This window comes from Nicotiana tabacum, chromosome 8, assembly GCF_000715075.1.
Source record: "Nicotiana tabacum cultivar K326 chromosome 8, ASM71507v2, whole genome shotgun sequence".
In the NCBI taxonomy this organism is placed as follows: domain Eukaryota; kingdom Viridiplantae; phylum Streptophyta; class Magnoliopsida; order Solanales; family Solanaceae; genus Nicotiana; species Nicotiana tabacum.
In genome coordinates, this window is record NC_134087.1 from 196,484,279 (window position 1) to 196,510,544 (window position 26,266).

The 26,266-nt window shown below is 35.6% G+C and overlaps 1 pseudogene; it reads right to left on the minus strand.

Moving 5' to 3' along the window:
* Positions 1–1,300: 1,300 nt before the first annotated feature.
* LOC107817430 (3-hydroxyisobutyryl-CoA hydrolase-like protein 5) lies at positions 1,301–24,267 on the minus strand (annotated as a pseudogene).
* Positions 24,268–26,266: the final 1,999 nt, after the last annotated feature.

A 26,266-nucleotide genomic window follows, 5' to 3' on the forward strand; every position in this document is an offset into this window, starting at 1 on the left:
TACCTCAAGAAACCCCTCGAAAATCTCTCAAAATAGCATAATACCAAGCTTGATATGTTCAAAATGGTGAAAAAGACGGAACCCCCATTTTTAATATACTGCCCAGGCCTTCTCGCACCTGCTGCCACTTATCCGCTTCTGCAGTGTTGCATAAGAGACAATTCTCCCGCTTCTTTGGTTTCCTCTGCTCCTACGGTCGGGCTCCCACAAAGCTGCTTTTGCGGACCTAGCTCCCATCTCCATTTCCGCTTTTGCGCTCCCATCGCCACATCCGCGGCCACACAGGTGCGGTAATTCTCTCGCACCGGACATTTATGGTTTTGTATACAACCAAAAGTGAGGACACAAATGTCTTAGAAAGATCAACATTAGACTTGGAATGATTCATCACGTTGTGAGGATTTGTGAGGCCAAAAGTGTTTACATTCTCGCCTGCATTTTGAGTGGCTCTTTAGTTTCTTATTGAATTCTATCATATTGTCGAACAACAATAACTATGCCTCAATCCCAAGCAGGTTGAGATTGACTATATAAATTCTTACTATATAGCTCAATTTAGGCTTGTTCAATCTAATAACATATGGCCTAACTGTATTAGCTAAAAAATGAAAACACTAGGCTCTACTTTATCAAAACAACAACATACCACATATAAGGTCTCACAAATAAGGTCTAGAAGGATAGTGTGCACATAGCTTTATCCTAGTGTGCACATAGCTTTATCCCTATCTTGTACAAGTAGAGAGGTTGTTTTCGATAGACCTTCGGTTCAATGCAAGCATGCATAATCACAACAGAATAGAGTAATAAAAAAAATCAAAGAAGCAATAATATCATGAAGATAATATAAAAACTAAAACAAAAGCAACATCAAGTAATAATAGAAATCTAAGAATATGGAAAACAAGAATAAAGTAACGCTAGTACTACTGGAATGAAAGAGACGATGCTCGACTGCCTACTAATCTTCTACCATAATTCCCGACCTTTACACCCTCCTATCAAGGGTCATATGATCGGCAAACTGATGATGCACCAATATGTCATAATTGTGTCTCCGTTGTAGATCCACAACAATATATTTTCCATTTTCCTCTTCACAATTACAAACGTTTATCATCTTAAACCTATTGTACATGTACGAAAATTATTTCTTGGAAAAATATTATTTCCACAAACACACATAAAAAAGATATTTTTTTGAAGCAGTATCAGATATTTAGATGATACCCCTTACCAAATCGTCTTTGCCTCAAACATACATTTCTACAAATAAAATAGAAGTTGTTATCTAATAATCTCATAATGCAGAATGTCTACGACTAGTTCCAAGAGCAATTGACTGGGATATTCCTATTTGATTCTTCTCTTGGTTAAGTTGATAATATACTGAATTTTCATATTTTCCATCCCACCTGTTGATCATATTATATGAATTATTACACAATGATATAATGTAAGGTAATTAAAGAAGAACAATTTTGAATGCTTACAAACCTGAACTCTTCTTTGTCTCTAATTTGTAGCTCCAAATGTTCTTCAAACGGCGTGAAAATCATGGTGAGTTGCTCATCTTTCACCTTCTCAAGAGTTGGAGGGTACCACTGACAACAAATGAGGTAGCAACATAACTTAGTTTAAGGTTCTTCTGTAATGGTTTAAATAAAAGATTGGACTAAATCCATTCTAATGCACTTCTAGAGTAAATAATCCATCAAACCATAGTTAGCATAATTATGTCATTTCTTGCTCATTTTTCCTTGAGCCATGTGATTGAAAATAATCTCTTTACTTTCTTAAGGTAAGGGTAAGGTCTGCATACACATTGCTTTCCCCGGACTTTACTTATGAGATTACATTAGGTTTGTTTTTTGTTCTTTCTCATTTTCGTAAATCTTTGCACGACTCAATACTTCCTTCAGTCACGCAAATATTAGCTGTATTGACAAATTGATTTTGTTCCAAAATATATGGCGTTTTAGAATAATAAGAAGTATTTGTTACTTTTCTTCTTCGAATTCACGTTACTGTTCCAATTAGTGGAGTGTTAATTAAGTGAAACATTTAAGAGAGACATCGGTCTAGTTCATATACTCTTATAATTAAAGCTACTAGATATCTTTCTTAATTGTACGCGATAACCTTATAATACAGATAACACGGACCGGATGTAGCATAATATATTTAAATTGGGTTGGTGATAATAACAAACATGAATGTGTGATGTGTGATGTACACAGGGAACGCGATGCACAAAATATTTCGCATTCACATAGGGTTCGGAGAAGGGCCACCCCCATAAGGGTGCGATGTAGACACCTACCCTAAAGCAAGCATCAGTGGTTGCTTCAACGACTCTAACTCATGATCTACATGTTATACAAAAATGACGTTACTGTTTCTCTAAGGCTCCCCTCGAGAGGAAGAGAAACATACATTTGGAGAATTAGCCTTGTCAATTATGATAGCTCGTATGCCCTTATAAATGGAAAAATAAACTCAACTAATTAGATACAAATGGGAGATATATTACAATTCAACTTTCTTAATACAAATTATTGATAAATATGTACATATTTAATTACGTCATAGATATCGCTAGATATGATTGTTCTCAATATGTTTATTGAAAGTCTAAATTTTTGCTTGAGGCATTCAGACAACGTTAGTTTTCTTCCTTCTTGAATCTAAAATATTTGAGATTATAGATAACTAGTTTATTTATAAGATATTACATATAAATTTTTTGAATGATTGTGAGTGGTAACCTACAGTAATATAGTGCAAAATATTTATACTGTCAATATATATAAGTGAAATATGTTTGGAATTTGATGGTATCGGGCCCGTATTTTGGTTTCGGAGCCCGGTACAGGTCTTATATGTGATTTAAGTCGAGCCTGTAAAATTTGGTAAGAAACGGAGGTCATATGACGTGATTCGGAACCTTAGTTGTAAAATTTGAAACTTTGGAAGTTTTTGAGATTTTCTTTGATTTTGATGCTAAATTCATAGTTGTTGATGTTATTTTGGTGATTGGATTGCACGAGCAAGTCCGTATGATATTTTTGGGTTAGTGTGCATGTTTGGTTTGGAGCCCCGAGGGCTCGGGTGAGTTTTGGTTAGGCCACGGAGTGAAATTTGGACTTAGGAATTTCTGGTATGTTGCAGGTCTGCAGACTTCGCAAATGCAAAATCTTATCGCAAATGCGAAGACGAACTGGGCTGCCATGGGTCACAAATGCAATGTATTTATCGCAAAAGCGATATCGCAAATGCAAATGTCCCTTCCCAAATGCGAAAATGCCCTGAACTCCCCAGTGTCGCAAATGCGACAATCCTATCGCAAAAGCAAGTTCGCAATTGCGAACGTTAATCACAAATGCGATGATAGCAGTCTTATGAAGGGTTCGCAATTTGCGAACCCTTGGCCGCAATTGCGACATCTGCAACCTGCAAATTCATAGCTTAGCCGAAAATCTTTCATTTTTCAAACTCTTTCAAAACCAAAACACCTTTGGACGATTTTTCAAAGACAAGTACTCGTCCAAATCGATTGTAAGTCATTTCTAACTCGTTTTCTTTGATCTTTAACATCTTTTCTTATGATTTCAACTCAAATCAAAGGTTTTCACGAGGGAAAATTGGGTGTTTTGGGTAGAACCTAGGTTTTTAAAATTTTGGGGATTTGGACCTCGATTTGAGGTCCGATATCAAAATAAATTATATATTTGGGTTCATGATAGAATGGGTAATCGGGTTTTGGTTTGAACCTCGGGTTTTGACCATGTGGGCCTGGGGCGATTTTTGACTTTTTGGGGAAAACTTTAGAAAACCTATTTTCATGCATTAGAATTGCTTCATTTATATTTATTGATATAATTAAGTAACTTTTGGCTAGATACGAGTGAATTGGTGGTGGAATCGAGAGGTAAAGCGGTAGTTGAGACTTGAATTGTGTTCATGGCATCGAGGTATGTGTTTGGTCTAACCTTAGCTTGAGGAATTAGGAGTTGTGTCTGATTTGCTACGTGTTAATTGTTGAGTACGACGTATAGGCATGGTGATGAGTATCTATACGTTGGTGTCAAACATGCACGTAAGTCTTATACTATGATTAATGTGGCTCTGTTTGTATTGTTCATAACTTATGTGATGATTCCTATTGTTGAGCAAAGCTTGTGGAAGTAATATTAGTATTTGAATATTGAAGAGCGTTGGCTCAAGTTGTTAAATGAATTGTGGAAGTATAATTGACGATTGAACCTTATAGAGCATTGGCTCAAGTTGCGAAATGAGTTGTGAAGTAAATGTGAAAAGAGAAGAGAATTATTATATTGTCTCCCTTGCCGGGATGTCGTTGCTTTTAATGCTATCTCCTTAGCCGGGATGTTGATGCTTTTGATATTGTTCCCTTGCCGGGATTCAATTCTTGTACCATTGTTCCCTTGCCGGGATTTTATTGTGATTTTATTTATTTTCTTGCCCAAATTGCTTTGTGATTGTTGCTTGGGTGAGGAAGAGTGTTAAAGCATGAAGGGAGATGTCGTGCATTATTTTGGTAAGAGAGTGTTAAAGCACTAAGGGTGATACCACGTATGATTTTGTGAGGAAGAGTGTAAAAGAACGAAGGGTGATACCATGTATGATTGTTTTTCTGATTTTTGCTGATAATTGAGTTATGTTGTCCTTTACGTTTATTTACTGATTTTCTGTTGTTACTTGATTTTATTTTGAAGTTATTGATTCCCTAGCCCAAATTGCTTTGTGATTATTGCTTGGGTGAGGAGGAGTGTAAAGCACGAAGGGTGATGCCGTGTACTGTTTTGGTGAGAAAGTGTTAAAGCACGAAGGGTGATGCCGTGCATTGTTTTTGTGAGTGAGTGTTAAAGCACGAAGGGTGATACCGTGCACTTGTCTTGATTTCCTGACTTTTATTGATAACTGAGTTATGGCTTCTCTACGTTTAATTGTTGGTTTTTTGTTGATTCTTGTTGTACCCCGCAGCATGATCCGCACATCCTATCTTCAATTGAACTATGGTGATCCTTATATTTATTTGTTGTTCTTATGTTATTATTCGATGTCCCCGCCACATGTTTCCTCCCTCCCATCCTTAACTGTACATTTCTGCTTTTATTTTCCGTTGTATATGATTTAACTGCACATGTTTATTTGGTAGTCTGGTCCTAGTCTCGTCACTACTTCGCCGAGGTTAGGCTAGGACTTACCAGCACATGGGGTCGGTTGTGTTGATACTACACTCTGCACTGTGTGCAGATCCCAGTGTTGTAGCTTTTAGACAGTAGTGAAATTTGCTGCCTTCAGCCCATTCGGAGATCCAAGATAGTCCTGCAGGCCCTGCCATCTCCATCTATCCTTTCATCCTATTTCATTTATGTATTTCAGAAACAGTGTTGTATTTATTTCTCGGACCTTGTTCGTAGTATTCCTAGACCGTCTATGAAGTTGTGACACTAGTTTTGGGTAGTATTTGTTTAAGAAATTGTATTGAAAATATTTAAATGGTTTTATTTGTTTCTTTCGGTTGTTTAAATTCCGTTGTTTATAAACTGTTGGTTCATAATTGTTAAAGGATTAAAAAGGGAAAAAAGGCAAATAGTTCAAACGGTTTGCTTGCCTAGCTTTCACTAGTAGGCGCCATCACGACTCCCGAGGGTGGCAAATTCAGGTCGTGATACTTTTGCACATGTTTTTCGTATGCAGATCCAGTTGCACAGTCGCTGCTGCTCCGAAGGCTTCAAGGTACATCTGCCGCGTCCGCAGACCTCGGAGTCCCCCTCTATCTCCTTGTGTTGATTCTCCCTTTACTTTGTAGACATGTGATTTTTGACCCTCCCCAAAATTTCTTATATTTTAGCATGTAAATATTTAATTTAGGCCTAATATAGCTATTTCAACTAATTTTCTTGTGATTACTCTTTTACTAATTTTTATTACAAGAAAATAAAAATTAAACAAAAAATAGTTTCATTAATGTTTTGTAGTCATTTTTAATCTTGAAAAATACCAAAAGAAAACAGTTTCATTTATGGTCTATCTTTAATAGTTTATTTTAATTAATTGGGAGTAGTCTTATATTTTTTTAAATGCTTTATACTATTTTAAATAAGGAAAACTCAGGCCCTTAGTTAACGAAATCCAGATCTTCTAAGAAGCCCATGTTAGTTAATTTAAGACAATTTTAGCTCAATTTTGGACAAGAAAATGACCCAATTTCAAATTAGCCTTTGAACCCAAATCCCCATTGACCCAAAATTAACCCTTAGCCCAACACCCCTGCCGTTTAATTAAGCCCTAGACCTAGGAACTAAGGAGGGAGAGTTTCTCTTCAATCCTGGAAACACCCTCGCTCCCAAGAGAACGGCCATCTTCCAACCTAACTCCATCAGTGGCTGCTTCTTCACATCATCAAAAACGCACCACCCCTCTCTTCTCTAACCTAGCGACCTCACCACCTAATTGCAAAAGCTTCAGCAGCCACACAATAAGAACGAAAGGAGGGGAAAACAGAGACGAAACGGAAAAGAGAGGAAATTTTGGGGGAGATAGTCTTTGAGATAAAAATTTCTAATGTTTCTGTTTTTTGAGATTCTGAGCAAAATGCTACAAATTTAGTTTAGTTGTCAATTTTTTCTTCTGAAATCCAGAAAACAAAAAAATATTTAGTTTAGCTTTTCTTAGATTTTCGGCTCTCTTCTTCCGATTTTGGATTCTACTTCTTTTCGAAATCTTCCACTACCTTTGTTTCTTTGACATCCGAAAAAATCAGAAAAATATATACAAAGAAAGATTCTGGAATTTCTTCCTCATTTTTCGTTTCTGGTGTTCAAATATGGGATTCGATTGAGTTCGGAGTCCATCGAGTTTTTCTGCGCCGTTCGAGCCTTGCTACTGGTTCGCGGTTCTGAGTTTGAGTTGCTGTTATTTTCTTGCTGGGATTTTGGATTCAAAGCTCTGTAGTTGATCTCACTTCTATTATCAAAGGAAAGGTTCAACTTCAGGTTCATCTCTTTATTCCTTTTTAATTTTTTATGGTATTGATCGGAATGTGATAGTAATTGCGATTTTGTTAGTATGGAAAATGTATGCAAGTTTGTTTGGTTGTAATTAGCCTGTGATGTAATTTTTTTTCATGAATCATGATGAGTTTATATTGATTCTGATATGTTTGAGGGAAACGGACTAGTAGTGCGGATGTCGGAATGAATATTTAATTAACGACGTATTCCTTATGATCGTCATGCACCTGTTCCTAATTTCCAAAGGCACCGATGTGCTTGCTGCTTTGTTGGTCATTCGGAAGAAATCAGCATTGATGAGTTTGTCGTCTGAAATTTTTTGTTGCTGAAGGACTTCTAGCTTAGATTTTTGGAAGTTTACATTTCTGGATACAGTGCTTCAGAGTTCACGCATCTTAAATTTCTAAAGCCATGTCACTTAACAATCTTATAGGCTTTTAATAGCTTTTCGTTCGGTTAAAGTATTCAGAGTTTGTCATTTTCCATACTAAATTGAGTTATGGTGTCATCCCATTGTTTCATTTAAGGGTGTGTTGGTGTGAGCTCGAGTGTTAATGTCGGAAGAGTAAATCAGTTAGATAAAATTAGTAGGAGCTTTAGAAGGGACATGCTTAACTTTACACAAGAAATGGGGAAATGATAAGAAAATCTTTAGATGACCATTTTTTTTATGCAGACTCACTTTGCTTTTACATGCCTCATAGCTTTCTTTGATTCTCGCTTCTTCAGTTGTTTCGAATGTGTAGCTAGGAGTGTTATTCTTCCATCTCTTTCTTTATTTGTTTGATGTTGTAACAAACCCAAAATTCCTCACTATATAATAAGAAAGAGAATCACTAATTACAACCTTGAGATACCAATTGCAACACTCAAACTATACTATAATGGAAACTAAGTAACTACGAATAGAGATAAGAATAGGGATGAGAAGTAGAACTCAGAGAAAGGGGATGAGGTAGAGATTCAGAAGAGGAGATGAGAAGCACAGTCTTGAGCCAAAGCTGCAACATAATTCCCGTCCTCTGTATTCCCCCCGGATCCCAAATATAATGTCCTCCCATTCTATTTGGTTGTTTAGTCATTGGGCCTTTTCTCAATTTAGCTCCAGGCCTAATACTCCCAAGTGCATCAGCTTTGTTGCACACTTCTAGCCCATTATCCCATACTGAGTCACGCAGGTTCACAACAATACCTCCCGCCTAAAAAAGAACCTTGTCTTCAAGGTTCGAGTAAAGTAGAAAATGCAGCAATATCCGCTTGACCTTGTCAACAACAAACAGTAAATGCAACGCAACAGTAGGATAGTTGGTTTTCTCTTCCAATAGTTTCGCCTCACATATAGCTAGTAGAAGCATAACAGTACAACAATTTGCATCACCATTTGGCCGCAAGATCAATCTAGCTAAGTGTGAAGTTGCACCATGTATTTTGTCTTGAAGTTGAAACAATGTTATCCAATAAAAGGAGCCCTTACACTTCAAAACACAAGCCTGCATGAGTTGCAGAACTTTAGCTTCTAAAAGTTTTGAAGCAAGCCGAGCCAATCCAGATTTTATTCTTTCATAAGTGATTGTTTCACTATTATTTGTAGCCATGCTCACGAACATATATTTTAGATACTTGATTTCTTCTTCTGAAAAATCTGCTGCAATGACCTTTATTGCTGGTTTCATGAGATTGCCTATTACCCGGAACTGCTTCAGTTTGGACAGCACTATATGGTCTATTGGCTTGTCTGCTGCTTCCTCCCATTGAAAAGATGGTTGTTCAATAACTTTTGCGGAAGTACTTCTCTGTTTCGTATCCTCTGGTAGCATTGTTGGAACTAGATCCTTTGCATTATTTGTTATGGATGGCCATGCACTAAGGAGAAAGTCATTTACTCCATCGATGAAAATATGAAGTCCAAATATAGTCGCTTGCGTTGCATATTCATCCTTGCTAACCAGCAGGGAACTCTCTAGCTTAAGCTCCTTATGCATAACAACCATGAAATGGCCATTGTGGACTACATTTGGGAGCTGTCTAAAACTATCAACATGATCTTTCTATAATGAACATCCTCGGGTGATGGTTCCATCAAACAACTTCCCTCCAGCACACAGTACCATTGGAAGGTGCATATAACACTTGTCCTTATAAAATGATGTAGGCAAAATAGTCGAGCGATTTAGTACTATGCAACTCAGAAATAAACACTGAAAATTTTGTCGCAAATACTGCTTTAACACGAACTCTTCCAACCAAGCTGGGTTTGTAGACTCAACCAATAAGATATCATCAGTACATATGTCTCAATATCAAGGACCTTATTAGCCAATATGAACTTTTTATCACGTGGCAGAATAGACACATGCCTAAGAAAATGAATCACCCATGACTCCTTATGTGAAATTGGACTTAGCAGAAATCTATTTGGAACCCTCTGAGGAATGTTGTCAAATGCTAAGACTACACTGGTTCGTGATTTTTCCTCCGCAATAGTAGTTCCACTTCGGATTTCCACATTCCAATAGAAGCAAAAGGAAACCACTAAGGAATTGAAATTACTGAGTGAACTTTCTAACAATTCGGTAGCTATCTCAAAATTATCCACAAAGCTAAAAGGCTGAATCCATACGGAGACACTTAAAGTTGGCACGATTTTTCATTTGGACACTTGAACTCAAGGGTGTTTCTATTGAGCACTTATACTAACCGAAACTTATTCCAATTGAACACTTCTTGCTGAGTTGACACATAAAGTGAATTTCACTCGATATAGGCGCGTGAAGACCCACAAAAATAGATTTTTTATTTTTTTCTTTTTTATTTGCTTCTTCTTCTCCCTCAAAAACAAAACAGATCTGCCATGACATTGCTGGCCGGAGAGAAGTAGTCGCACCCCCTTCTTTCTCTCGTGTAATACTAAGCGCATGACACCAATCTATTTAGTAAAGACTTGAAACAAATACTTGCCAAATTCTTGCTTCACTGTATGCATTAAGAGCTAACAGAGAGGAAGAGCAATGAAGTAAAGCAGAAAAAAGAGCTGATGCTAAAGGCAAATGTCTGCGGCTTGAGATAATAAAAATATCAAATCAATATCCTCATTCAAAAATAGGAGCTATGTTCACACTTTCAGAGGAGAAGCTTTTGGAGGGATTTGAGATTCCCGGGTTCAAGCAAGAAATTGTTGAAATCTTATTGCAGAGAACTGTGACTAAATGAAAGCCACCATTAATAGGGTCTTTAAAAAGCTTGAAGGTTTAAAATGGGTTACTTGATTTGATGAAAGTTTGAGAACTTAATATTGGGGCTGTCTTCGGATCGTCGTGGGGAATCTTTAGCTGAAGTTATAACAAATTTGGAGGAGTTTCTCTTAAAAATTTGGATTAAAATCGTGCTTAGAACAAGAACACACATGAAAATAGTGAAGAGCACCAAGACCACTGATTATTTTGTTTATTAAATAGATTTAACATAGTTTTTTTCTTTTTTTTTTACTCAAAATAATATGTCCTTTTTTTATTCGTCATTCGCCACGTCAGCAGCGAGTGCATTGCACAAACTTTGTAAGTTTGGCTGATTGTCAAAGAAGTGCTCAATTGAATAAGTTTCGGTTCAATAGGAATACCTTTAAGTTCAGGTGTGTAAATGAAAAATCGTGCCAACTTTAAGTATCTCCGTATGTATTCAGCCAAGCTAAAAGCACCAGAATGTAGCGTAATGGGCAAGTACAGTGATTTATCCAAATGTACTTTCAAGTGCTCAAATAAAATGTGAGGAGGAACAGACTCACCGGGATCAAATGGTAGGTATATAGATATATGCTCATGCATCAATCTGATTCCATCCATAATCAAGAGGCCATTGACCCCGAGTGATTCGACCACTTCATTGTCAACCAAAGTTTAACTGAAATGGTACCGAAAATTATCAAACGACTGACTCGCATCAGTTCTTGAGTGCTTGTTATCTTCATATGTAACTATGATACCTTCTCCATTGCCAATGATAAAAGGAAGTCTATAGGCATGGATAATGAGATGGGTATTTACATAATCTTCACTCTCTGACTCCAGCTCTTTGCTGAGAACAGGACAAATAATCTCAAAGTCATCTGCCATAGGTGAGAACTCTTGAAAAGTTTGCGCAGCTGCTTGAGAAAAATTATCAAACACCTCGCCTTCGCGTGTTGCTGAGGATCCCTTAATTGGATCTATACTTGCCGAAACAAGAACTTCAGAAACGGGCGTAAATTGCACAAGAGAGGCACTAACCTCATCTCTGTGAGAGCTTTCATCAAACACCTGGACATCCTCTGAGTTTCCATTGTTTGAATCAGATCCCATTGCATCAGTAAGGACGTTAATATCTACTCTCTCTGTACCAAACACCTTGGAACAACAGCAGCCATGTGACATATTGTCCAACACCTGGGCTTCAATTTCTGTAGAATATTCCTTGATTGTGGCAATGTGACCTTCCAGCAATGCGAGATGCTCTGTACGAAAACGAATTCGCACCTTTGCAACAAAGTGTTCCCAATCCATCAATTGCTTGTTCCGTAGAAGCCATCGAAACCACTCCAGTGCCTCACCGTCTAGGTAAATAGATGCGCGTAATAGTTTGTTATTTTTCGACGTGCCATAAAATTCAAAGTAGCGTTCAGCCTGAGAAATCCATACCTCTGGATCCTCGCCACTGAATCGTCGGAATTCCACTGGAGTAGACTTACTCGTTGTAAGGTTTTCAACCAACTCATGTAACAATGAACGAATTTCAGCGATATCCTTCGACCACGAATCCTTCACGCTCTTAATTGAATCATCGATAGTTCGAAATATTTGGTCCTCCATTGAAGACCTCTGGATGAAAGCACCAATGTAACAAACCCAAAATTCCTCACTATATAATAAGAAAGAGAATCACTAATTACAACCTTGAGATACCAATTGCAACACTCAAACTATACTATAATGGAAACTAAGTAACTACGAATAGAGATAAGAATAAGGATGAGAAGCAGAACTCAGAGAAAGGGGATGAGGTAGAGATTCAGAAGAGATGAGAAGCACAGTCTTGAGCCAAAGCTGCAACATAATTCCCGTCCTCTGTATTCCCCCCGGATCCCAAATATAATGTCCTCCCATTCTATTTGGTTGTTTAGTCAGGGGCCTCTTCTCAATTTAGCTCTGCGCCCAATACTCCCAAGTGCATCAGTTTTGTTGCACATTTCTAGCCCATTATCCCATACTGAGTCACGCAGGTTCACAACAGATGTTTTGTTTGCTTTGGATTTGTTTCATCCTAATGAGCAAGAATTATTATGCCTGAAATTAAGGGGTGGGAGTTGGGGAAGATTTACCCCATTAGTGCTCAATTTACATGCTTTAGGAGTGGGCTTGGTCTAAAATGCATGAAATAACATGAAATTAATTTCTATTAGATTTATTCTACTTTTATTGTCCGCTAGGACCATGCTAGGCCGTCAACACTCGGGTAGGCGAATATAAGGATTTTCCTTTTCTTTTTTATTTTTATATGAGGTGAGAGGTCGCTCCCTTTAGTTAAATTTATCCGGGGAATGCCCCGAAGGATATGTAGATATTTTATTCCGGGGAATGCCCCGAAGAACTTTGTAAATATTTTGGAGGCCTTGACGAGCATTGAGGAGGCGCATATAGATTTGTAGTATTTTATTTTTATTTTTATTTTATTTTTATTTATTAGGTGGGGACGACCTCGAGCTTCTTGTGTTTATTTTTCTTTTCTGTAATTATTTTTACCTTGATTTGAATATTTTAAAAGCCAACTAAATCGAGTACGCAATCGTACTAGTTACCTAACACCTTCTCCCCGAGTCAATTGAACCCCTTACCCGAATCTCTGGTGCAGACATAGTTTTGTAATCCCAAGTGTTTTAAAAGAAAAATCATTTTTAAAAAAAAATGGTGACCTGGCATACCAAAACAAATGTCAGGTGGCGACTCTGAGTTATTTCCTTTTGAACACAATTTTTGTCACGTTCTAATTGGAAAACCCTTTTCAAGCTTTACAAACATTTTTATTAATTTAAGAGGGTTTAGTGAGTTTTTAAAAAAAGGGGTGTGACATACTTCTTTTAGATACTGATATGTAGAATTGTAGACAAATTCTTAGAAACTTGTGACTTATGGTGTTCTGGGTCTTGGAAGAATTTTGTGTATATTTTTAGAGTTGGTAATTGTACATGCCGAACGACATTTCTATCAGTATTTAATTATCTGTTGCAATTAGCTATTAAATTTATGCTTTCATTTTTATTATTCCGCAAATGCTAGGCTTACCTAGTCGTAAAGGCTAGGTGTCGTCACGATAGTATTTCTATTTGAATTTGGGTCGTGATATTGTGTCTATATTGTAGATCCACAACAATGTATTTTCCATTTTCCTCTTCACAATAACAAACGTTTATCATCTTAGACCTATTGTACATGTACGAAAATTATTTCTTGGAAAAAAATTATTTCCACAAACACACATAAAAAAGATTTTTTTTCGATAGTAGTATCAGATGTTGATACCCCTTACCAAATCGTATGTGCCTCAAACATACATTTCTACAAATAAAATAGAATTTGTTATCTAATAATCTCATAATGTAGATTGTCTATGACCAGTTCCAAGAACAATTGATTGGGATATTCCTATTTGATTCTTCTCTTGGTTAAGTTGATAATATACTGAATTTTCATATTTTCCATCCCACCTGTTGATCATATTATATGAATTATTACACAATGATATAATGTAAGGTAATTAAAGAAGAACAATTTTGAATGCTTACAAACCTGAACTCTTCTTTGTCTCTAATTTGTAGCTCCAAATGTTCTTCAAACGGCGTGAAAATCATGGTGAGTTGCTCATCTTTCACCTTCTCAAGAGTTGGAGGGTACCACTGAGAACAAATGAAGTAGCAACCTAATTAGTTAGTTTAATTAGGTTCTTCTGTAATGGTTTAAATAAAAGATTGGACTAAATCCATTCTAATGCACTTTTAGAGTAAATAATCCATCAAACCATAGTTAGCATAATCTGTCACTTCTTTCTCATTTTACCTTGAGTCGTGTGCCTATTGGAAACGACATCTCTACCTAAGGTCTGCCTGCACACAACCTCCCCATCCCCTCCCCCAAACCCCACTTATGAGATTGCACCGGGTTTGTTTGTTGTTCTTTCTTATTTCCGTAAATCTTTGCACGACTCAATACTTTCTCCAGTCACGCAAATATTAGTTGTTTTGACAAATTAATTTTGTTCCAAAATATGTGACATTTCAGAAAAATTAGAAGTATTTGTTACTTTTCTTCTTCGAGTTCCCATTACTATTCCAATTAGTGGAGTGCTAATTAAGTGAAACATTTAAGAGAGACAACGGTCTAGTTCATATACTCTATAATTCAAGCTATTAGATATCTTTCTGAATTGTACGCGATAACCTTATAATACAGATAATATGGACCAGATGTAGCATAATATATTTAAATTGGGTTGGTGATAATAACAAACATGAATGTGTGATGTATGATGTAGACCGGGAACGCGATGCACAAAATATTCCGCATTCACATAGGATTCGGAGAAGGGCCACCCTCATAGGGGTGCGATGTAGACACCTACCCTAAAGCAAGCATCAGTGGTTGCTTCAACGACTCTGACTCATAAACTATATGTTATACAAAAATGACGTTACTGTTTCTCTAAGGCTCCCCTCAAGAGGAAGAGAAACATACCTTTGGAGAACTATCCTTGTCAATTGTGATAGCCTGCATGCCCTTATAAATGGAAAAATAAACTCAACTAATTAGATTCGAAAGGGAGATATTATTACAATTCAACTTTCTTAATACAAATTAATGAGAAATATGTACATATTTAATTACCTCAGATATCGCTAGATATGATTGTTCTCAATATGTTTATTGAAAGTCTAAATTCTTGCTTGAGGAATTCAGACAACGTTAGTTTTCTTCCTTCTCGAATCTGAAATATTGAGATTATTCATAATTAGGTTACTTATAAGATATTACATATAAATTTTTTGAATGAATGTGAGTGGTAACCTACACTAATATAGTGCAAAATATTTATACTGTCAATGTTTATATAAAATCCTTTGGTCTTCAAAATGTATAGAAGTCAAAGCAAGTTTATTTTGGTAATAGGTAAAGAATTACTGATCTGAGTGTTATTTTCAATCCTGTTGAGGATGATCTTTTTAAGATTCCAAGCACTGCTACAATCCAATCATTTCCTACCTTCCTTGTTTCAACTTCCCGAACATGAGATAAGCATTAAATAATAAGAGTTCTGGCAGAGTGGTGAGTACTCCTTTATCTTTAATCAGAGGTCTCGAGTTTGAGCCATGGGTATGAAGTCTCCTTTGTTAGAGAGCGTTTTACCCCTCAATATGAGACTTCCCAGCACGAATCTGGATTTAATCGGACCCTAATGCGGGTATCGGAGACCAGATGAAAAACAAAAATAATTATTATATTTTTTTTATCATCATAACGTGCATTAAGACTGAAGAATTATCTTACAAGTGATTTCATAATGTCCTCCATGGAATCCTTGGAAAAGCAGTCATTGATTATGGAAAGCCTAAATATATATAATGCATATATATCTCAGTTCATATCAAAAGATTATATAAATAAAGATTGCATTAAATTAATATAAATGTGTTACTTGTTCAAGATACTTCTTTCATCTATCTCAACTTCTGTTGAGAATTCTTGAATGGCTGATCTGATAGCCTTCTCTTCTCCGGTTGTTAAGCTCAACAAGCTCTTCTCCAAGCAGACCAATTTCTAACATTCATAGAAACACAAAATACTTAAAGATGACTAAGAAATTAAATTAATATAGATTTTATGTTCTTTGTACTGACTATCAGGTTAAGTTGACCTACATAACACGTGTAATTTTTCATATCAAGCCTAATATGCATGATAACCAAAATAACGGCAGTCTGGTTGACAAAGTGTCCTGTGTTTATATATGCAGGGTCCGGGGAAGGGCCGCGCCCCAAGGGAGTAGGGCTGTGCATTTGGATCGGATATCCGAAATCCAATCCGATCCACTCTATTTTGGATTTTCGGATTTCAAATTTCGGATTTTCGGATTGGATACAGATTGTGTTTTATGAAATTTCGGATTTTCGGATTGGATTCGGATTGGTATGATTTTAATCCGAACCGATCCGATATCCGAAATTATATGTACCTATATAAATACACACTAAAATTTTAGGGTTATGCTTATTCATTTTTCACACACCCCCTCACTCACTTAGATTTTTCCGCCTCTCTTGCACCTCTCTTCTCTTCAGTGAAGACTAAAAGAGTCTCAATGACTCAAACTTCCGATTTTACTTTGATTTTATGTCTCTTTCTTCCGCCTCTCTTCTCTTCTCTTCTGTCTTTTATGTCTATTTCATGTTCTATTTTTCAACTTTTGATTTTATTTTGATTTTTTTGTTTGTTTTGGTAGATGGAAGATGAGATAGAGACACCGAATGAACTTTAAATTGTTGAAATTTTTTGTGACAATCCGATCCGACAATCCGAAAAATTATCCGATCCAAAGTTTAAAATCCGATCCAATCCAATGTTAATTCGGATCGGATTCGGATTGCCCTTTTCAGAATCCGAAATCCGAATCCGAAATAGGCTAAATCCGATCCAATCCGATCCGTGCACAGCCCTACAAGGGAGTGCGATGTAGGCAGCCTACCCTGATGCAAGTATCAGTGGCTGATTCAATGGCTCGAACTCGTGAGACAACTTTACCGTTGCTCCAAGACTCCCCTTATGCTATGAATTACACTGATAGTGTAAATTCTTTACGGTCTTCGTGCATATAACTTAAATACATCCATGTATACTCAAAGAAGGAACAAAAAGTATATACTACAAAGTCAGGGCTAACAAACATCTCTGTTTTGGTTATCAGTTGAAACTAGAAAAGAAAAAGTTCAGAGAAAAATGAAGCTTGAACTGACATCAGAAGGAACAAAATGAGTGGCAAGTCCAGCAACAACAATTTCTTTACCTTCAGCTTTGCCCCTGTTAAGCCCAAGTATTCTCCTACATATACACATTGTCACTTGAATATATCAACAATCCCTCCTTAGATCATCATAGAAGAAACACAAAATAGTCAAAATACTCTCCCACTATACAAATATCTTAATTTTATCGTCCGTTATATTTTAGGTTCATTCATATCTTTGTTATTAGCAAATTCTCATTTTTGCCTCATACCTTAACAGTGTTTGAAAGTAGATGGGCAAACTTGGACCATTTTCCAGAGTTTTTTGAAACGTGAAATCGATCTATCTAGTCCATGTTGGTCATCTATTAAGGTCAAGGAAAAATACAAGAGGATTTGCTAAATTTAAGTGATTGAGTAACCCTTAAGGGATCATTTGGTTGGATGCATTAGAGAAAATAATGCATGTATTAGCTTTGGTATTACTAATCCCTTATTTGGTACACGTTTTCAACATATATATTACTAATGCAAGTATTAGTTATACAACCTATTTGGTATTATCCTATGTATAACTAATACATAGCAAACCATGATATTAGCAATACCAAGGATATTAATACATGTATTAGCATGGTTAAGGATAAAATTGTCCTTAAAGTCCCTTAAAACAAAAGAATATGGAGAGCATTTTTGTAAACAATTAATTATCTTAAAAATTATGCAATGTATTTTAATTTTTAATATACCACACCAAATAGTGATTAAGAAATAATCTCTGCATTGTACTGCTTGTATTACTAACCCATACATTATTAATCCGTTGTCACAACCCGGATTTCCCACCCTCGGGAGTCGTGATGGCGCCTACTAATGTGAGCTAGGCAAGTCAATCCTTAACTGCTTACTTCATTAAAAAATTACTTCTTTTAACAATTATCAGTATTATCATGAAAACAGCGGAATTAATAAATATGCGGAAGACTTAAATTAAAGAAACTGAACAATAATGCGAAAATCAACATATGCCTCTACCCAAGAACTGATGTCACATTACTCACAACTTCTAAGAGTACTAAATACAACCGTTTGAAAGAAAAATATAAACTGTTTGTCTCGGAAACATGAGATAACATACTGAAATAAAAGATAGAGGAGACGCTGGGCCTGCAGACGCCTGCAGGGCTACCTCGTTGTCTCACTGGACTGAAGGCTGGTTCCCACGCTACTGCTGTTGTCCAAGACCTGGATCTTTGCAAAAGAGCACAGAGTGTAGTATCAGCACAATCGACCCCATATGCTGGTAAGTGTCCAGCCTAACCTCGGCGAAGTAGTGACGAGGCTAGGACCAGACTCCAAATAAACCTGTGCAGTTCATATATATATATATATACATCGGAAAAGAGATACAGGAATAACCAGTCAATGTGGGAAGGGGAAACATGTTGTGGGGGTAAATATAGTTCCGAATAGAAAGGCATCAAGTAAGGAAAGAAACAACATAACTAGAATATCAACAAGGAAGCAGAAATCAACAATTTGCACGGCATCACCCTTCGTGCTTTACTCTCGCTCTCACCAAAATAATACACGACATCACCCTTCTTGCTTTACACTCTTCCTTACCCAAACAACAATCACAAGGAAAATAGGGTAAGAGAATCTAATACCTCGAAGTAAATCAAATAACAACAAGTAATGAAAGAAACACCATAACTCAGATATCAACAAAGAATCAGAAATTAACAAATGCACGGCCTCACCCTTCGTGCTTTTACTTTCGTCCTCACCAAATCAATCGTATCATAATAATGTGCACGACATCACCCTTCGTGCTTTTACTCTCTTTCTTCACAATATAGTCAATGAATATCGGTACGGAATGGTACATCGTATGACACGACATCACCCTTCGTGCTTTACACTCTTTCCTCACAATAGCAAACAATGCACGACATCACCCTTCGTGCTTTACCGCTCTTCCTCACCTAAACAACAATCACAAACAAGGGGCAAGGGATTAAACAAATAATAATAATAGAAATCATGGCAAGGGAATACAATTAAACAGCTAAATCCCGGCAAAGGAACAATATCAATAAATCTCAACATCCCGGCAAGGGAGATAATCAACAAAGCAACAAGCATCCCGGCAAGGGAACAATTCAATATCTCTTTCTCTTTCTTTCACTTCTTACTTTATAACTCACTTTACCACTTAAGTCAATGCTCCAAAGGGTTCAATTATCTCATATACTTTCACAATTCGTATTACCACTCGAGCCAATGCTTCTCGAAATTCAAAGATCACAATTTCTTCACATGCTCTTTACAACATATAGAAATCATCATTAAAGCATGAAAAATACAACAAAATCAGAATATCGGCAATATGAAGACTCACAGTCATGCTAGATACCCACGTATAGATACACGTCACCATGCCTATACGTCATACTCGACAATTAGCACATAACAAATAGGACTAAACTCCTAATCCCTCAAGCTAAGGTTAGACCAAACACTTACCTCAAACTTCCACAGCCAAATCAATTACCGCTTTTCCTCTAGAAATTCGGCTCCAAATCGATTGTATCTATACAATAATGACTTCAATACATCAATAAATGCTAAACAATGCGAACCCAATGCCTAATTATAGCCTTCCAAGCATTCTTCCCAAAATCCCAAAAATCGACCCCGGGCCCGCTTGGCCAAAGTACGAGGCTCAGACCAAAATCAAATCACCCATTCACCCACGAGCCCGAATATATAATTTGTTTTCAAATTCGACCCCGAAACGAGGTCTAAATCAAGAAAAATTTAAAAGCCCAAACTCTACTCAATTCCCTAATTTCTACCCTTAATTACATGTTTTAGGCCTAGAATTTCGATAGATGTTGATGGAAAATGAAGAAAACGAGTTAAAGAGTACTTACCCAAGAGATTATGGTGAAGGATTGCTTCAAAAATCGCCTAAGAGCTTTGGAGAAGAAGAGGTTTTATGAAATTTTAAGAAATTCTGAAAGTGTTCTGTTTTTGGATTTTAAAAATCACTGGGCGAAAATGTACATTGCGTTCGCGACAGACCCTTCGCGTTCGCGATGGCTCAGGCTGGATAAGCCTTCACGTTCGCGTGAATGGGCTCGCGTTCGCGGAGAAGGATCCCCTCGAGTCTTCGCGTTCACGTCCAACCGGTCGCGTCCGCGTAGGGTAATTGCCCCACCCCCTGCCCAGGCCACTTGGCCTTCGCGTTCGCGTGGCCAGGTCCGCGTTCATGAAGTTATAAACCCCATTGCCTTGCGTTCACATCCTGGGATATGCATTCGTGTAGAAGGATTTCCCTTCGACAAAATTACACATGGCGTTCATGTGGGTACTCCCGCAAACGCGAAGAAGGAGGAATCAGAAATCCAACAGCTAGAAAACATGCAACATTTATAAGCCAAAAACCATCCCGAAACACCTCCGAAAACACTCCCGAGCCCTTGAGGTCCTAACCAAACACACGTACTAACTCAACAACATCATATGAACTTATCTGTGCGATCAAATCGCCAAACTAACCTCAAAAACAATGAATGAAACCTCAAAATCAAGAGTTTTTTTCCAAAAACTTCATCAAGTTCAAATTTAAGATTTCATGTCCGAAACACGTCAAATGACGTCCGATTTTAACCAAACTTTACAGAAACATCTTAAATCATATATAAGACCTGTATCGGGCGCCGGAACCAAAATACGGGCCTGATACCAATACGTTCTAATCAAATTTCATTTCCATTTTCCTTACAAATTTCAAAAAAATAATTTTACTTAAAAATTTATTTCTTGGGTTTGGGACCTCGGAATTCGATTCCGGACATATGCACACGTCCCATATTTTCCTACGGACCCTCCGGGACCGTCAAATCATGGGTCAGGGTCGGTTTACCCAAAATATTGACCGAAGTCAAATTTATTCATTTTAAACTCAAAACTTAGCATTTTTCAGAAAATTTCATATTTAAGCTTTCTGGCTACGCGTCCGGATTGCGCACGCAAATCGAGGCGACTCTAAATGCGGTTTTCAAGGCCTCGGAAGCACAAAATGGATAAGAAAATAGGTGATGACCCCTTTGGGTCGTCACATCCGTACATTACTAATATACGTTATTCAACACTATTCTTATACGCTGTACCAAATGACCCCTAATTATAATAGAGGATAAATTAAGTTTTTCATATAGTAGACCGATAAATTTGGATCTTCTTCCTAGAAGAAAAAGAGCTTTTTTTATGATCACTTTAAACATATACATACATACATACATACATACATACATACATACATACATACATACATACATACATACATACATACATACATACATACATACATACATACATACATACATACATATATATATATATATATATATATATATATATATATATATATATATATATATATATATGTATGTGTGTGTGTGTGTGTTTGTGTGTCCGTGTGTGAGAGAGCTATTTGAATGCTTACCAAGTCGACCAGGAAGTCATGAAAGCATATATGAGAAGCCACAGCCTGGATGGTATCCTAATCTTGTTTCAGGAGTCGAAAAATACTATGGTATCAATGAAATAAAAGTTAGATACTACGATAAATCTCCTACATATGATATTAAATATGTATACTAACAGATTTTTCAGTGACAATAGAGAACTTCATTGCTACCATTAAAGATCCACCTCCCCCCATACACATTCCATGAACAAGAGCAACCTGTAGTATATCAACAGTTAGAAAGGCCAAATTCTCTATGACGGGTTAATTTTACATATGATGATTCAACTTTATCTATTTATAACAATAAAATGATAAAATTACATTTGTTACATTAAAATAACTAACCTTTATTTATTATTTGTAAAATGATCAACAAATCTTACCAAGTAATAGTAAAGTCAAAACTATGTTTTCTACCAATAAAATCACTAAACTTTATCCACTAACTATATATGACAGTCCGTCAACAAACCTATCCATCAAGGTAACATTATTGTTGCAGTGGATAAGTTTACTACTATTATAATGCGTAAAGTTATAAAAAAAATTATGACAAAAAATAATTTTGTGACCCTACAAATATAATGGGTACGGTTTAGTTCCTTTGATGTGATAAATAATAATTTTGTGACGGTACTATCATAATGGATAATATTCAATTACCTAGTATAATAAAAAATTATTTTACGACTATACTATTATGGTAAATAAAGTTAAAGAACCATACGTGAAATTAACCAAATCTATGATCGCTCCATTTTTTTTCCATATCATATACTACTAATTATGAATTGTAGAGGAGCAACACACAATTTGTACCTGTGGTTTCTTGTATGTATGAATGTTGTAGCAAAGCCAATGCTTGGCATTCTATAAATACCTTCAATGCAAGAATCCCCTAAGAAATACAGTCAATAATTTAATAGTTTTAGATTATACAACTAAACATATTTTGTCACCCCAAAAAATTGAAAAAAAGAAGACAGTTACTTGTCTTTCTGCCATCATAAAAATATTTCAAGTTCCCACCAGCAGAAAAAAACTCGGTCAGCTCCCTATATATTTTGCATTACATAAAATCCAATATTAAAAAAAGGCTAAATATGATAATTTGAATAATTCAAACTCAGTTGTAGATAAAAAAAAAAGTTGATATTAGTTAAGTAAAGTAGGGTAAAGCGATGTACCCATTAGAAACTGAGTTACAAATCGTAAATCACTAATCTCTCACTAAAAAGGCAGCCTGGTGCACGAAGCATCCTGCATTCATGTCAGGTTAGGGGAAGTGACGCACCCCAAGATGTGTGATGTATGCAGCTTTTCCTGATGCAAGCATCAATAACTAATTCCACGGGTCAAACCCGTGACCTATAGGTCACACGGAGACAACGTTACCGTTGCTCCAAGACCCCCTTCATAAATCACTAACTTCTAACTGATTATAGAAAAAGAAAAAGAAATCGAAAAATGATTAAAGAAAAAATAAGATACTTACCTTGATGATAACAAGTTGTGCATTGTCATCTTTCTCAATTTTCTCGAGTTTTTGTCCTAGAACCAATGCCTTGTACAAGGAAATTAAAATGTGTTTTTGTGAATGGGAAAGACGCCATTTAAAACAATTCTTGAATTAAATAATCAGATTTAATTTCCTTCTTGCTATTTTGTAAAACTTACCACTTTTGTAGAGATGACATTTAACTGGTTAGGACGATTTAAAGTGAGCACTCTGACATGACCAACTTTCTCAGCAATAACAATCTGGTGAAAAGTTACTTGTCTTTAGTCATGTTGTATAAGTTGAATATTTATTATAGTGCACACGAACATCTTAGATATATTTCACCTATGGTCACCTATTTTGTTCACTAATAAACATACAAATTTTTTTTTCATATTAAAAGTAACAAAATTTTTGAATGACGATGATATAAATTGAGTTTGAAAAAAGAAGAAGTGATAATTTATATTGCCGAGCAAAACTTTATTTGGAACTGAAGCGTAATTATTATTGTTGTAAAGTATCATACTTTTATCTATATTACAAAATATTTTTGCCTGTTAAAATATATTACTTTATCATTTAAAAGTTTAATTTGTTAAAGAAATCACAAAATTACTTACTTAATTATATTTTCAACATACCGGGTTATAGTTATCCCTTGTATTGATTATAAAAGGCTTTTCAATGGAGTTTATATATGACGTCTTAGACTATTCCACTCATCACCTTAAGAATTTGGTTGGATGCTCAAATTTTTTCACATAGTATCAGAATCAAACTTTGTGCCGTTTGCAACTTTGCATAATCGATTTTTCTTTATTTACCGCTCTCCTCTCTCTTAATTCAACCTGTCGAGTCATAACAACCAGGGGCAGATACAGCAAGCGAGTGCCGGGTTCAGCTGAATCCAGTACTTTCAACGCGGAGCATAAATTTATATGTAAAACAAAATGTTCACATGTAAACCCTAGAATTAGCTAGAGGGCATTAATTAGAGAAATGCATTTGTCCCTCATTAGTTGTAAAAAAATTTCCAAAAGAGTTTATCATATGTTAGATCACTTCAACTAATATCTTAAGATTTTGAACTGAATTCTCAAAATTTCACACACATAAAAAATTACCTCTTTATTTGGTTTTAGCATTGCTTGAGCCATTGGATACTTAACAGGCAGGGAGTATTATTTGCTGACCCAAACAACATTGTTGAGATTTAGTTATATAATAGAGTTAAGATTAAAACAAACCAAAAATAGCACTAGTCCACTTACAAAATAAATATGAGAACTTCAAAATTGGATGGAAAAACAACGAAGAAAAGGCACAAAAAAAGATGTATAATACAGTAGAGGGATTATTTCGGCTGAGTTTTTATGCAAACGGAAGAGGACCTTATATATAGTAAATAGTTACACAATCTTAACTTATAGTAAATAGTTACACAATCCTCATGGAGCTGGATGTTAGTCATCCTTCCTTTTCTTTTCTTCATTTAATTTATTTCATTTCAGAAAAAAAAGGGATTCATACGCTATCTCTTTCCCGTCTTGCTCCCCCTATGGCAATATGTTAAAAGAAAAGAGTTAAATCTTGTGCATTGACGGTGTATAATATTATTATATTATTAACTTAAACTATCTGTAATAATAATAATTTATATTTATAACGAATATGATCTGATAATTATAAAATATATTTAAATAATATGTTACAATAGACTAAGTAATATACTATAATAGATTAAATTTCACTTATATTAATGTATAATACTTCTTTTCAATTTATGTAGTACTTTTCTTTTTTACTCCATTAGTTTCAAAAGATTGGCTATTTATATTCAAAAAATAACTAAATTTTAGATTTATTATTTTACTCTAAAAGAAAATATGCTTTTGTGATCACATAAATATCATAATATATTTAATAATGTAAGTTCCAAAATTTTTTATTTCGCCATTTAATTTAATGGTCAATTAACCACCATCACATAAAATAGAACTAAAGGAATATAACTTAAACCCGACGAATAGTGAATTAATGATAATGATGTGCACAACTATCCTTATTCCCCTCTCCGTTTTCTTCTCCCGTAGGCTATAGTTTGTTTCGTAGGCCTGATAGCTGGTCAAACACAGCCCCTGGAACATGAATTACAGAATAATGGATGTATTATCTGTGCTTTTAAAATCCAACCAAATCCCAAAGCCAAGTTAAGAGTATAATCAGCTTACAAATAGTAAATAGTTACACAATCTTTATTTTCATCAACCTAATTTCAGATAATCAGTTATCTACCTACCTAAACTATTAACTAATAGGAAAAAAATTTAATTTTATTATATTTTTTAACAAGCTTCATAAATGAAGAGTTATGCTGTTAAGGCTTTCTCAAGTAATAGTACTTCATTTAATATTTTCTCTATAAGAGAAAAATAGCATTCTTAGGGATAATAAAACTCTGCATATCTAATATTGTTTATACCTCAACTATTATTAATGTATACAGTTTTCTGGAAAGTTAGAAATATTACTTTGATATTATCAAATTGGCAACTCAGTGCAATATAATGCCTAATCAATGTTTTTGCCAGGCCTATCCAATTTAACACCAAATATTATAGGGACCAACTAGAGTTTTGAGGCTGGACCACCTATCTCTGCCAAACTACAAGCCTTAAATTTTTATTTTTGAAGAATTAGCCGAAATAATCTTCCATCCAACCGCTTAAGTGAATGCATGATATATGTATAATTCTTGTATCATGTCCTATGAAAGTAATTGGTTTTAATATCTGTCCATTTTCGAAGCATGCTCAAAAATTGTCACGACCCGGGTTTCCCACCCTCGGGAGCCGTGATAGCACCTACTAATGTGAGCTAGGCAAGCCAATCCTTTAAACTAATTACTCCATTATCCAATTAATTCTTTTTAACAGATATAAAGCGATAACGTATAAACAGCAGAATATTTAATTAAGCGGAAGAAAAATAATAAAATATCTGAATCTGTAGCTATTACAATTACTTAAGCCTTAATCACCCGAAACCTGGTGTCATAGTATCATAGACGGTCTAAGACTGCTAAATACAAGGTCCGAGAATAAAAGACACATTGTTTCTGAAGCAAAAAGATGAAACATGAAATAAAAGATAGAG